This window comes from Dendrobates tinctorius, unplaced genomic scaffold (assembly GCF_039654945.1).
Source record: "Dendrobates tinctorius isolate UK_male_01 unplaced genomic scaffold, ASM3965494v1 ptg000170l, whole genome shotgun sequence".
NCBI classification, from domain to species: Eukaryota; Metazoa; Chordata; class Amphibia; order Anura; family Dendrobatidae; genus Dendrobates; species Dendrobates tinctorius.
In genome coordinates this window covers 2243991-2257180 of record NW_027361837.1, presented here as the reverse complement: position 1 = coordinate 2257180, position 13190 = coordinate 2243991, and the positions used below count along the sequence as shown (strand labels likewise).

Sequence of the window (13190 nt, the reverse complement as noted above, 5' to 3'; positions counted from 1 at the left end):
AACAATGTTTAACTCAGGAAGAGTTCTGAAATCAATATTTTGTGGAATAACCATGATTTTTATTCACAACTTTCATGTGTCTTGGCATGCTTGCCACCAGTCTTTCACACTGCTTCTGGGACAAAAATTTAAGCAGTTTTTCTTTGTTTGATGGCGTGTGACTATCCATCTCTTGATTACATTCCAGAGGTTTTCAATGGGGGGTCAGGTCTGAAGAATGGGCTGCCCATGACAGGGATTTGATGTGGTGGTCTCTTAATTTTTTCCAGAGGTGTAGGTATTAGTGATGGGAGAGCACTAAAATGCTCGGGTGCTCGTTGCTCAGGTCGAGCAAATTGGAATACTCGGGTACTCTGACAGAACAACGAGCCCAATGGAAGTCTGTGAGGCCCGAGCATTTTTACTGCGATCCACCCCCTGGGGGTCCTTTTAAGGTCTAAAAACATCAGAAAATGATGGAAACACTGCTCAAATGACACAGGAACAACATGGGGATCGCCCCTGGAAGCATTTCTGACTCCTAGGTCACAGCTGTAAGCAATGTTGTCAGAGTTTCACGCCATTTTTACAGGCGCACCAAAAAACATACAAAAATGAAACCAAAATGGATTTTGCTGGGAAACATGTTAAGGTACATCGTTTCTAGGTTAATGACTTGTATATAAGGCAGAATAATTAACCCCAGACCGAAATGTTCCTCCACCACTTTTGCTATGTTCACACGCAGTGTTTTTTAGGTGTTTTTTAACTTTAACATTGCTTTCAACCAATACTAATTCGTTCACTTGGAAATATCATTATAACATTTAACAACCCTAGCTGGCCATGTGGTGTGTGACACATCTTGTTTCATTTCTGAAGGAGGGACTCTTAAAGTCACAGAGCCTATTTTTAGAGGGGCATCAGGCGGCATTAATATTCACAAAGGGCCATTATTAAACACATTATTAAACAGTGGGTCTCTTATGCTGTTATTGCCTATGCAGTGAGTGACTGGGCTGCCAAGAATTACAACGCGCCCCAATATCCCTTTCATGAGAGGTACAGGAGGGCCTACTGAAAAAATGTTGCACTGAATGCAAGGCCTGCCCTGCTATCAAGTCATATGCACCCCAAATATGTCTTTGAACCCAGATACTGGAAGGCCACATGAAAACCCACTTTACAGTCTTCAGTTGGTCCTGCCATACAGTTTCCTTATGCATTGAACGCAAGGCCGCCTTTACCCAATCCCCCCTTGGAATAAACATGGAGGAGGGCCTCCTAAAAAAAAAAATCCCATTAAAAAGGAGCGGGTCTTCTAGACTCGTAATGCCCATACACTAAGTGCATGGGTTGATAAACATTTCCCCCTGGGGGAGCAAAATTGTTAAAAATATTTTATGAGCATCATAGACACCCTTGCCAAAAATTGGACTGGTTGTAGCAGCACAGAACACGTTAACCCTGGTGATCTAGTGGCAGAGAATGAGGAGACATTGATGAAGTCCTCATTAAAAACTAGGCCCAATGTAAAGGAGCAGGTCTCCTAGACTTGTAATGCCCATACACGCAGTGCATGGGCTGACAAACATTTCCCCATGGGGGTGCATTTTTAAAAAATATTTAATGGGCATCATAGACACCCTTGCCAAAAATTGGACTGCTTATAGCAGCACAGAACATGTTAACCTTGGTGATCTAGTGGCAGAGAATGAGGAGACAATGATAAATCAAAATGAAATCAAATAAATAAAAAATGTGAATCCACCTATGAAAGAAAACAAAAGGGAGGGGCGAACACAGTTTCATAGATATGAAGCCAGAATGTGTCCAACAAGATGTTTGTCCCAAGCAACAGCTCAGAGACAGGGATATAATTTAAAATATAATATAATAGTATTTCAATTGTTCTGTCTCTGACATCTGATTCATAATCCTTGCTAATGTTTTCAGTGTTTTTGGCTCCATCTAGTGACCAGAGTCATAACCGCAGTGTTATTGTAGTTTTACTTTCACTTTGCTTGTATTTCCCTCCATTGCAGTGCATTCTGCTAAGTCTTGCAGTGCAGCCTGGTAGCCTTTGCAAAGGATTATGGTTAGTTCAGCCTCCAGTTCTCCATTTTCCTTCTGCCTGCATTCAGGAAGCATCTCATTTCTCTTCTCCCCTTGTGATAGCATTGCTGTTAAACCGTGCCAATATACCATCACGTTCAATAAAGCACAGATTCAACTACAGTCTCCTTATTGGACCCCAGTATAGCGGTTTAGCTGCCTGTATAAGCTACATGAATTCTGATTCATATAGTGAGGACAGAACAGTGAAACAGCAGCCATCCAGCTAGTGGGAGCTCAGAGAAAGGTCAGCCTTCCATCCTGCAGGGGCCAGTGAAACAGCAGCCATCCAGCTAGTGGGAATTCAGGGAAAAGACAGCCTTCCATCCATCCTGCAGGAACTAGTGAAACCGCAGTCATCGACCTAGTGAGATTCAAATCACCGGCTACACAGAGACTTAATACAGCTACAGCAATCTCACAGCCAAGCATTCCCCCAAGACACCATGTCCCACAAATCGCACAGGACAAAATCTGTTAATTGTAGTCCTCAAAGACTACATCCCTCAGCAGCGCGGTCGCCATTGCCCGCGTAGATGCTGAAGCCGCCAAAATGCGAGCAAGCCTTGCTGTAGAAGAGATGGAACTTAAATTAGAGAAAGCACACTTAGAAGACCAAGAGAGAAAGTCTTGCATAGAGAGAGAAGTCACACATAGAGATAAAGAAAAGTCATGCTTAGAGAGAGGAGAGGAAGACACAGTTAGAGAAGGCACGCATGGATGCCGCCTTAGAGAACATGGCAGTAAAAAGAGAAACTGCCGCAGCCCTAGCTGAAGCAGAATCGTTAGAAGCCGTGCACAACCCTGAGCTGCATAGCTGTAGCAGTACATCAAGTCTGAAGTTGACACTACAAGATTCACCACAACGCACATCTCAGTATGTTAATGAAATTCCTGATCCAAGCTATAACCAAGAACACGACATCTCCAGTGAAGCGAGTGAGAGTCATCATGAGGCTCAGCTCCAGGAAAACGTGGGGCAAAACATCTCTGCTAATGACTACCTTGCCCCTCACCAGGTAGCAAACGTAAATCACCTTGCAGACACACCGCACGTCAGACCAAAATAATATGACACTGGCTGGCGCCACCCTGAGGATACTAACAGGTATGAATGCAGCTCACGTCACTATCAGGGTGACCCATCACAAGTATACTCTGTTGACAACCGGTTCACAACAGAATTTGCTAAGTTCTTCACATGAGGTGAACTGGTTGCCAAGGGATTCATGAAATTCACTGACCAAGCTGAAGATTGCAGAGCTTGGAAAAATGTCACTAGAGACTTGGGGCTACAACACAGGGAAGAGATAGACCTCTTAGTCAAATAACTGGGAGAAGAGTCAGTCAAACACGCAGTAAGGATCAGAGACATTAATATAAATCACCCTGAGGTTGGCCTTAAAGCGATCTGGAAGAAGCTAGACAAGTGTTAAGCATTGTGAATTCCCTTGCTCGGACTTCGGAGCCGGAGCTCCCTCTGCTCCCTCTGGTGGTTACTGGGAGTAGTGGAGCTGGCCAGGTTGATGGAAGTTTGCCACCTGACGATGATAATTGGGAATCTGGGATTACTGGCTGGGAGCATATAATTGAGCAGGCTTCCCTTGGTGGTTGCTGATGATTTCCTCCTTGTGCATTTGGAGTTCTTTTGTCTCCTGCCTGATCTGCATGGTTCAGTTAAGTGATTCTTTTGCTAATCCTTTGCATCTAATCTAGTTGTGCCTTTCTTTTGCTTTCTGCTTTGTTGTTAGGGTTCAGCGTACTCCCGGCTGGGGGCAGCGCTGGTCCCCGCTCATATGTTACAGCTTGTGTCAGTTTGTTCAGTCCCCTGTTAGGTTAGTATCTTTTGCTTTGCTTCCAGTTTATACCAGAGTGCTGATCTAGTGGGGGTGAGGTCGTGTGGCCTCAGATTTTTGTATATCAGATGTGTTGAATTTTTTTAGGGTTTTGTGCGTGATTGCAGACAGTATCTTTTCTGTCTTGTCCTGTCTAGACAGCTTGGGCCCCACCGTTTGCTCAGTCTGTTCTCTGCCTGTATTTGTGTCTCATCTTGTCTCACCAACAATATATGTTTGGGGGCTGTCTATTCCTTTTGGGGATCTGCTCCGGGCAGTTTAGATTTCACCTTTCTGGCTTTAGGCTTAGTTAGTTCTCCAACTGTGCCGAGGCATCTAGGGCATCGTAGGAACGCTCCACGGCTACTGCTAGCTGTGTTGATAGGATCAGGGGTCTGCAATCCGCATAGTTACCACCTCTTTGGTTTTCTGGTGGCTTAGCCTGTTCCTGCCATCCTCCTCGGTGACCCATTCATAACAGTTACGGCTCAGCAGAGGTAATAGAGAGAGCCTTGTTCAAAAGAATCGATGACTTTCCTAAAATATCTAACAAAGGTCTCCAGAAACTTAGAGAACTAAGTGACCTGCTAAAGGAAGTCCTAGTTGCCAAATGTGAAGGTGACCTACAAGGACTTGCATTCCTTGACACAGCCAAAGGTGTTAACCCTATAGTCCAAAAGTTGCCCTACAATCTACAGGAGAGATGGCTCAAACATGGTTCCACTTACAAATACAAACACAGTGTTCCATTCCCTCCCTTCTTTTTTGTAGACTTTATAAACGAACAAGCAACAATCAGAAATTATCCCAGCTTTGATTTTGCAATGTCATATGCCGCACTGTCACCAGCTACAAATCCACGCAGAACATCTGTGGCAGTGCACAAGACTTCTTCTCCACGTTCCAATATACAGGTCTGCTGGCTGCTCTCAGAGACAAAGGTACAAGAACCTGACAAGCGTTGCCCACTCCACCACAGATCATGACACTGCTCTACACCCTGGCCCAGCTCCATGGAGTGCACAAAACACACCAGCTGAAAGTGAGCATGGCGTGGAGGATAGGAACACTGATGCAGCTACGCCAGAGATCATTTTACAATGTACTGAAGTCTGTAAAGGGACAATAGACAGCAGGTCCTGTTCAAAAATATGCCTCGTCAGAGTGTACCCAAAGGGTCATAGTGACAAAGCTGTAAGACTGTATGCTATCTTGGATTATCAAAGTAATCAATCCTTGGCAAGATCAACATCCTTTGACCTATTCAACATCAAAGGGCCAAGCACCCCCTACTCATTAAAGACATGTGCAGTACTGTGACAACAGCAGGCAGGAAAGCTACTGACTACCAAATTGAGTCCTTAGACGGACAATTCTGCCTACCACTACCTACAATCATCGAGTGTAACCAGATCCCAGACAATAAATCTGAAATACCAAAGCCAGATGTGTCAATCCATCACGCTTACTTGAAACGCATAGCACACCTTAAACCGGAACTCGACCATCAGGCACAGATAATACTGCTGTTGGGAAGAGATGTCCTACAGGTTCATAAAGTGAGAAGGCATATCAATGGACTCCACAATGCTCCCTATGCCCAAAAGCTAGACCTAGGATTGGTCATAATAGGAAACGTATGCTTGGCACATTTGCATGCCCCATCTTCTGTGACAAGTATGCTTACAAATACATTGGAGAAAGAACGCCCATCTCTGCTTCAACCTTGCAACAACGAGTTCCATGTCAAGGAACTACCACACAGCATCCAACTGCCCAGTCATTTAATAGACTTTACTCATGACAGCAGTATGGTGTCAAGACGCTATGAGGATCAGTTGGGGTGCACAGTCTTCCAAAGAACTAAACAAGACAAACAAGTGGCAATGTCGGTAGAGGACAAGCTGTTCTTAGAGGTACTGGACAAGAGACTTGTAAAAGATGAGACCAACAGCTGGGTTGCACCTATTCCCTTCAGAACCAACAGACCACGTCTACCAAACAACAGAAATCAAGCATTAAAATGTTTCTCCTCTCTAAAACATAATCTGCAAAAGAAAACGGAGATAAGAGATCATTTTTTTTTTCTCCTTCATGTCAAAGATTTTTGAGAATTGCCATGCAGAACTAGCTCCCACTCTCAAAGACTGAAGAATGCTGGTTCCTACCCATGTTTGGAGTTTACCACCCTAAGAAACCGGGCCAGATTAGAGTGGTGTTTGACTCTAGTGCTAAGTTTGATGATATCTCCCTGAATGATGTTCTACTGACAGGACCAGACCTCAATAATAAACTGGTGGGAGTACTTATGCACTTCCGTAAGGATTCCATTGCCTTCATCGCTGACATCCAGCAAATGTTCCATTGTTTCCTTGTGAGAGAGAGAGAGACAGGAACTTCCTAAGATTCTTCTGGTAAAGAAACATTGATCCGACTAAATAGGTCACAGAGTATCGCACGAGAGTGCACATCTTTGGCAATAGTCCTTCACCTGCAGTCGCGATTTATGGGCTCAAAAGGTCGGCTCAAGAAGGAGAAACAGAATACTGATCAGATGTCAGACAATTCATAGAAAAATACTTTTATGTTGATGACTGTCTGAAAGCCATGCCTTCAAATGAGACTGCCATCAATCTTCTCAGGAGAGCCCAAGAGATGCTTGCTTGCTCTAACCTCAGGCTTCACAAAATGGCTGCAAACAGCCAAGAACTCATGAAAGCATTCCCTTCACAAGACTTGTGTAACGGTCTCAGAGACCTGGACCTAGGGTCAGAACCCACACCAATGCAACGCAGCCTCGGGCTTCTCTGGAATCTACAGTCAGACACCTTTACCTTTCAGGTCAGCCAGGAAGAAAAGCCTTTCACACGCAGAGGTGTCCTGTCTACCATCAACAGCCTGCACGATCCCTTGGGTTTTGCAGCTCCTGTTACTATACAAGGGAAAGCCTTACTAAGAAACTTAACTAAGGAAACATCTGACTGGGATGCACCTCTGCCACCTGATAAGAGAATCCAGTGGGAAGTATGGAAGAACTCTTTAGCAGCTCTCTCCAACCTGAATGTGCCAAGACCATACACCCCTGTGCCGTCTACAGAAATACAAAACCAAAGACTGTACGTATTTGCAGATGCTTCTGTCAAAGCAATTGCTGCTGTTGCCTATCTCAAAACTGTAGACTCCAAATGTCAGAGCCACATCGGATTCGTTATGGGTAAGGCCAAACTTGCTCCACAACCAGAGCACACTATACCAACTTTAGAGCTTTGTGCTGCAGTCTTAGCCGTCAAATTAGCTGAGTTCATTGCATCCGAGATGGATATCGACCTGACACAAGCCAAGTTCTACTCAGACAGCAAAGTAGTCCTTGGATACATCCACAATGAAACTAGACGATTCTATGTTTATGTCAACAACAGAGTTCTACAAATTAGGAGATCAGTTCATCCAAAACAGTGGCATTACATTTCCACGGGCCAAAATCCTGCAGATCACGCAACTAGAGCAGTGGACGCAAGTCGACTAGGAAGCACAACATGGCTCTCAGGACCAAATCTATTGTACACTGAGGAAAATTTTCCAGACAACTTTGAACTAGTGTGAAAATAGGAGGACAAAGGCGCATATAAAATAGCAAAAGTTTATTAACATATCAATGACATCATGTCAAATAGTAAGAAATTGATACAAAAAATACATTGTCTCCTTTTCCTTTTGTGTATTTGATACTATGAGGGTAAGTATCTCAAGGCTCAGTGTCAGCACAAATGGTGTTAATTAGGCACATATAGACCACTAAAAAATGAATAAAGTGCTAATTGCCCTGAAAAAATGACAGGGCATATGTGCAGTGTAGAGTTGAGCGACTTTTGTTTTTTTAGGGTCGAGTTTCGTTTCGTGAAACCCGACTTTTCCAAAAGTCGGGTCGAGCAAGATCGGCCGATTATAGGGAAAAATCGGGGTCGTCCCGAAACACGAAACCCAATGTAAGTCAATGGGGAATAAAAGTCGGCAGTGAGAGGAGGACAGGAAACACACCTACAGTGCCCATTTGAATGCCAAAAGCATCAATTCTTCTTACTTAAGCTTGTCAACCTTAATTAACTTCATAATACAAGTTACGCACTGAAAAATGGGGGTTATTTGGCTAAAGTTGTGGGGGGCGGGGGGTAGGGCTGGCTCCAGGTTTTCATGTGCCCTGGGCGAAAGAGCGCCCCTTTAACACATAATACCACAACTCATCATGCTCCGATACGGCAGAGAAATAGCGGTATAGTACAATGAAAAATACTTCACTTTTTACATCTCATGACGAGGCCCATCTAGTTCTCCATACAGAATCATTGGTCCCATATAATGTTTGAAACAGTATATGATGAGCTCCACATAATGCTACAGTATATGTTGGTCCCCATGGATGAAGCTCCACTGTCTTATGGGCCCAAATAATGCTCCAAATATAATGGGCCCCATTTCTAATGCTCTAGTGTATAATGGGCCCTGTAAATGCTGCTCCAGTGTCTGATGTCCACTAGAGTTGAGCGAAACGGGTCGAAAAATTTCAAAAGTCGCCGACTTTTGGCAAAGTCGAGTTTCATGAAACGAAACCCGACCCTAGGATGAGGTCGGCCACGAGGTCGGCGACTTACGCGCCAAAGTCGCGTTTCAAAAGTTTGTTTTGCGCTCTTTCAGCCAATCAGGATCCATGGACACTGTGGGCAACGTGATGACATAGGCAGGGGTGACGGGTCACCACCATCTTTCAGAAGGGCATGCAAGTGATTGGCTTGCTTTGGTGGGAGTCACAGGGGTTATAAAAGGGCATGCACGCCAACCGCCATCTTACTTCTGCCGATCTTAGCATAGGGAGAGGTTGCTGCTGCTGATTCTTTAGGGAGAGCGTTAGGCAGGGAAGAAGAAGAAAAACTGCTTCTGCTGCTAGCGATTTTGCCTGTACAACACACCAGTCACTGTGTGTGCAGTGCAAGGGGAGGCTATATTGTGGTGGATCAGCGGTGTTGGTTGTTAGGCTGCCTTCTAAGGCTTCCTGACAGCTGCATTGCTGTTTACCCACTGCTCTGCAAACTGCTTTTTTAAAAGCAATCCCAATTTTTTTTTTTGTCCTGCTGAGGTACTGAGCGTGCATTTTTTTCACACCATACAGCGGTGTACGCTCCTCACACAGTACCGTGTAACGGCTGTTATCACAGCCACAGTGAAGCTATCTGTGTGTCACTCTGTGAGAATAAGTCGAGGACATGTTCCGTTCTTAGAGACCTGCACCTACTAGTTTTGTCTAGCTTTCAAACAGTTAAATATATTTGCTGTTTGATCACATTCAAAACTATAGAGAGACAGCGTGTCAGTCCGTATACTTAAAAAACACGGAGCTTGACAATTTTACATACACCGGACAGCCGTGTACGTGCACGCTCCTCTCAGTACCGTGTAACGGCTGTTAACACGGCCACAGTGAAGCTATCTGTGTGTCACTGTGGAAGGATAACTGGAGGACTTGTTCCGTTCTTACAGACCTACACTCTAGGGAGATTCCTATTCTGCCCAATTCTACATACACCTTGTAGTTTGTGATACACTAGCCAATTTCTGCCTGTGACATAGCGCTCTGATATTCAGTGGGCCTCACACAATCCAAAAGTGTCCAGTGTCCACAAGTGTGTGCAGAAATTCAAAATCTCCCTTATCCTGTAGTCACTTTTTTCACACCTGTGCCATCGAGCCTGTGACATAGCGCTGTGATATTCAGTGGGCCTCACACAATCCAAGTGTCCACAAGTGTCTGCAGAAATTCAAAATCTCCCTTATCCTGTAGTCACTTTTTTCACACCTGTGCCATCGAGCCTGTGACATAGCGCTCTGATATTCAGTGGGCCTCACACAATCCAAAAGTGTCCAGTGTCCACTAGTGTGTGCAGAAATTCAAAATCTCCCCTGTCCTATAGACACCTTGTACCTTGTTTTACATACTATATAGTTTGTTGGATTTTGTCTACATTTCTACCAAAAATGAGTAAGACTGGTGGAAGAGGCCATGGAATTGGGCGGGGGTTGGCAGCTGGTAATGGTGGTGGATCTGATGGTAGTGGCAAAAGCAAAATAGGACCGAATGCAGGAGGTGTTGAGCCTGCGTCATCGTCTGGCTCCACAAGGCCTCGAAGGCTTAGTTTTCTAGGAGTTGGCAAACTGCTTTTAAAGCCAGAGCTTCAGGAAAAAGTTTTGTCTTACATTGCTGACTCAGCCTCCAGCTCTATCGCCTCCTCTTCTGAAGTTGTAAAAAATAAAAGCACTGAGTTGTCATTGGAGGCTCATGTTCATGAACCATACCTTTCCTTGTGTCCTTCACCCCAAACAAGATTGAAGGATGATGCAGGCCATACTGCTGATTACTCCATGGAGCTGTTTTCACATACCATGCCTGGATTATCAAGTGAAATGGTGAATTACCCAGGCCAAGATGAATCTGACATGGAGTGCACTGATGCACAGCCACTGATAGATGATTCTGCTGGTACATTCACTCAGAGCACTACATTGTCCTCGCAGTGTACAGAGCCAGATTCTGACCCTGATGAAAGAACAAAAACGTTGGCACAACCCTGAGAATTGTAGGTGGTGCCCAAGTAGGATCCCAATCCGTGAACTAAATATATATAAACTTGGCACACACCAAAGGTTTCTGATGCAGAAAGGTGATTTTTAATTATACAACAGTACATACATACACATTGCTGCGGACACAACGCAGAGTACTAACCACTATACGATCACGGCCAATGTGTATGTATGTACTGTTTAATTAAAAATCACCTTTCTGCATCAGAAACCTTTGGTGTGTGCCAAGTTTATATATATCTGACCCTGATGAGACTCAGGTGCCCCTTCCCGCACACTATACCACCATACACGGTGACACAGAGGAAGGTGCACATGACATTGAAGAGGAGGTGATGGATGACCCAGTTGTTGACCCAGATTGGCATCCATTGGGGGAAGAGGGTGCTGCTTCCAATAGCTCAGATGAGGAGCATCCACAGCAGACATCGACATCGCAACAGCTGTTATCTGGCAGGCCCGGAGCACTCCAAAGAAAGGTTCCAAAAATCAAGAGTTGCTGGACAGCTTGTCCAGAGGGTCAAAAGATCACAGCGTGCAAGGCCGCAAAATGTCTGCCAAAGTAGGAAGAGTGCAGTGTGGCACTTTTTTGAACAAAATCCTCATGATCAGGCCAAGGTTATCTGCAAGAAGTGCGCAAAGACCTTTAGCCGAGGGAAAAATCTGAAAAATTTGAATACCAGTTGCATGCTTAGACATTTAACCAGCATGCACTTGCAAGCGTGGACACAACACCAAACCTCAAGTGCCACATGTGCAACTGATCACAAAGAAGGTAGTCAGCAACGCTACATTGTTTCCCCCACTGTAAGCCCACCGGTTAGCACAGCAGCAAATGTTGAGGTGTCGTTGCAAGGCCACAGCAGTCAGGGAATCCCACTGTTATATCAACGAAATACTGAATCTAGGCCATCAGAAAGAACACCAACTCCATCACCATCATCAACCCTCTCTCAGTCCGCCCTGTCCACCGCTACTTCCACCATATGCAGCTCTCAAGTCCAGCTCACCCTCCCAGACACTATGAGTAGGTCAAGAAAGTACTCAGTCTCTCATCCACGTACACTGGGTTTGAACGCCCACATTGCCAAACTAATCTCGTTTGAGATGATGCCCTATCGGTTGGTGGAAAGCACAGCTTTCCGCGAACTCGTGGCCTATGCAGTACCACGCTATAACCTACCCAGTCGCCACTTCTCTCGCAAAGCCATCCAAGCCCTCCACCATCATGTAAAAGACCGCATTGTCCATGCACTCAAGCAGTCAGTGAGTGGCACCTCACTGACTGCACCTCACAACTGATGCATGGTCCAGTCGGCATGGCCAGGGCCGTTACGTGTCCATCACTGCGCACTGGGTTAATGTGGTGGATGCAGGGTCCACAGGGGACAGTGCTGCCTAGCCCACGGTATAGGAAACAGTTGGCTGTAGGCGTTCAACTCTCCTCCAGAAGCGAAAGCTCGTCCACAGAGCGCAGTCGTACGAGCACTCCATCTGCAGCTGACACTGTTGCACATGAGGTGTCCCCCTATCGAGCAGCTAGTGGAAAGCGTCAGCAGGCTGTGTTGCAGATGATGTGTTTGGGCGACAGACACACCGCCGAGGTGCTGGCCGAGTACTTGAAGCGACAAACTGAGTCATGGCTGGGCAGTGTACATCTTGAGGCAGGCAAGGTAGTTAGTGATAACGGCTGTAATTTTGTGGCAGCCATAGCCCTTTCAAAACTCAGCCACATACCTTGCTTGGCTCACACCTTGAACCTGGTGGTGCAGTGCTTCCTCAATAATTATCCGGAGTTAACAGCCCTGCTCCAGAAGGTGCGAAGACTGCGCGCACATCCGCCGGTCGCCTGTACACTCCGTTCGTATGCAGAAGCTGCAGCGATTGCTCCACCTTCCCAACCACCGCCTCATTATCGACATTGCAACAAGGTGGAACTCCACCCTGCACATGGTGGAGCGGCTGTGCGAGCAGAGGCAGGCCATAATGCATTTGTGGGAGGATACACGGCCAGGCACTTTGAGAGCAGACATGGAGTTGACAGGTGTGCAGTGGTCGAAGCTGAAAGACCTCTGTAAAGTCCTTCAGTGTTTTGAGGAATGCACACGGCTGGTAAGCGCAGACGACGCCATCCTAAACATGAGCATCCCACTTATGCGTCTGCTCATGCAAACTTTGACGCACCTTAAGGAGCAGGCATCTGCAGCCAATGTTGACGAGGAGGAAGAGGAGGAGGGAATCCTTGATGACATTCAGCCATTGTCTGCTCAGGGACCTCTCCTGGATGAGGTGGATGAAGAAGAGGAGAAGGAGGATGATGATGGGGATGGTTACTTAGGGGAGGAGGATGCTTCTCGTGGGGCAAGTGAAAATGTTGGCGTGGCAAGGTCTGGTACAGGGTTTGTGCGTGACTGGAGGGATGTGGATTTGCCAGAAAGTGCTCCTCCAACCAGCACTCGCAGTGCATCATTGACAGCGGGAACATTGGCCCACATGTCAGATTATGCCTTGCGGATCCTAAAAAGGCACCCCCGCATTGCCAAAATGATGAACGATGATGACTACTGGTTGGCCAGCATCCTGGATCCACGCTATAAAGGCAAATTACAAAACATCATGCCACAGGAG

At 45.8% G+C, this 13190-nt stretch overlaps 1 protein-coding gene and 1 long non-coding RNA gene across 3 annotated transcripts in view; one reads left to right on the top strand and one right to left on the bottom strand.

Annotated features, from left to right (window-relative positions):
- LOC141053741 (dipeptidase 2-like) overlaps positions 1-13190 on the bottom strand; it is a 682167-nt gene that overhangs the window by 467800 nt on the left and 201177 nt on the right. The gene's annotated exons all lie outside the window — the stretch shown is intronic.
- Positions 1-13190, top strand: part of LOC141053742 (uncharacterized) — a 45850-nt gene that overhangs the window by 1451 nt on the left and 31209 nt on the right. The window lies entirely within an intron of this gene.